This window comes from Artemia franciscana, chromosome 20 (assembly GCF_032884065.1).
Source record: "Artemia franciscana chromosome 20, ASM3288406v1, whole genome shotgun sequence".
In the NCBI taxonomy this organism is placed as follows: Eukaryota; Metazoa; Arthropoda; class Branchiopoda; order Anostraca; family Artemiidae; genus Artemia; species Artemia franciscana.
The window spans coordinates 2,354,687-2,356,833 of NC_088882.1; positions in this window are offsets into that span (position 1 = coordinate 2,354,687).

Here is a 2,147-nt window from a genome sequence, read left to right on the forward strand (position 1 = left end):
ATGGCGGTATTTGTCATGGGGAAAGTTTCAATGAAGGGGGCCTAGGACTTTCTAACATTATATATAAAAAACAATGCAAAAATAAATAATAAAGTTTTTTCAACTGAAAGTAAGGAGCAGCATTAAAACTTAAAACGAACAGAAATTATTACGCATATGAGGGGTTCATTTCCTAAATACCTCGCTCTTTCCACTAAAGTATTTTTAGTAATTTCAACTATTTATTCTTAAGCCTTTGTGATTCAGGGGTCATTCTTAAGGAATTGTGACAGAATTCAAGTTTTAGTGTAAAGAGCGAGGTATTGACGAGGAGGTGAACCCTTTCATAAACGTAATAAAAATGTACAAACATAGAAGTTCGTTACGTAAGTTAATTCGTTAGTTACGTATATTTTTTATTAATGAAAACGTTCATAAAAAATTAAAAGTTATAGTTGCCTTTTTAAGTAATCAAAAAATTGGAGGGCAACTAGGCCTCCTCCCCCGCTCCTTTTTTCTCAAAATCTTCCGATTAAAACTAGGAGAAAGCCATTTAACCAAAAAAAAAAAAAAAAATTTCGTTTCAATTATTTATGTGCGAAGAGCCGATATCAAAACATGCATTAATTCAAAAAAGTTCAGAAATTAAATATAAAAAAAATCTGTTCATTTTAAGTTTTAATGTCGCTCCTTACTTTTAGTAAAAAAAAAACTAGTCTTTTTTTAATTTAATTTCACATAGCAGGATAGAGCAGTTGGTCTAGGAGGCCTGACGAATTTGAGATGGGTGAGTGATGACGAACGTTGGGAGTGGAATATTATTGCTATCACATTCAGCTAGTAAATCTAATGTTTCTAATGTGGCTTAAACTATTATTTCAGGGAACGGTAGTTGAAAGAGTTTGACTGTAGCGTTGCGTAATGCTGCTAAGTCAAGGAAGTCATATATTATTTTAGACAGCAATGTTAGATTAAACTTTCGTTTTGATTGGAGTAATTCAGGATTGGATAGAGACTTATTCGCTATAATGAGCACCGATAAGCCAGGGAAGCATAGGTCCTCGCTATCTATTATAATTATTATTAATTCATTACCCGTCAAAAACGGCAAAGACGGAGTATATAAAAGAAAAAGAAAGAAAAGCACAACAATTTAAATGCACTTCCACTACAAATATTATAAAATAACACTAGTCCAGGGGTGGTTGGCTCTTAAAACATTGGTACTGAATTAGGAGTTTCTCCTCTCTATGGCCATGGAAGGGCTGGTGACCTTATATTTCCAAGAGATGTCGCCATTGCTGTGCCACTAAGGGAGACGCAGGAGAAACTTGGCATATCTGTAGAATACGCTGCAAATGGCTTTCTTTTTGGTAGCTGTGAATATTTTCCAGAAGGGAACCAGAGCAAGCAGATGGGGGGGGGGGGTAAAAGCATTGTATAGCTGAGGAAGGAGAGGACGGTTGAAACAATACTTATTGGCAACAAATAATCTGTAAGACGTTCGTAGACGGGATCAGAGGTGGTTTATCAGTGCTCAGTGTGTGTCCTTCAATGTAGAAGAAATAGGAAGGCCAAGATAGATAAGGGACTCACAAGGTTTATTCAGATTGTCACCAATTTTAACGCAGAGGTTAATTGAAAGCTCATTTTTTTAACTATTGAAGAAAAGAAGTTATGTTTTAGATTCGTTGAAGGGAAGTCCGATCTGCTTGTATGACGCTGCAAGTGAGTCGGAATAAGCGAGTGTATTCCCTGCAATTTAAGGGAGACTCTATTCCTGGCAAGTACGACGCAACTTGCAGCAAGTAACCTCCCCTCTACTGTTTGTTTATTCGGGCAGATTGGAAAATTACCAAAAACAATCGTCCACATTTTATATTTGGGTTTTTCTGCTTTCAATTTAACACGTGACATCACTGAACGTAACAATTCGGGCAAATTTATGACAGCCCAAATATGAAGCTTTGGCAACACTGCCCAGTAGACAATTTATTTCAGCTATATTTTTAGATATAAATAACCCAGAAAGGGAAAAGGAGGAGGGTTTTGACCCGATGCTTAGCACTGTCAATTCACTTAATTTTTGGGAGTCGACTAATGCCATGTTCAAAATGAGTTGATGACTTTGGTCGTTAAACAAAATATTATTTCACAAATAATCATAT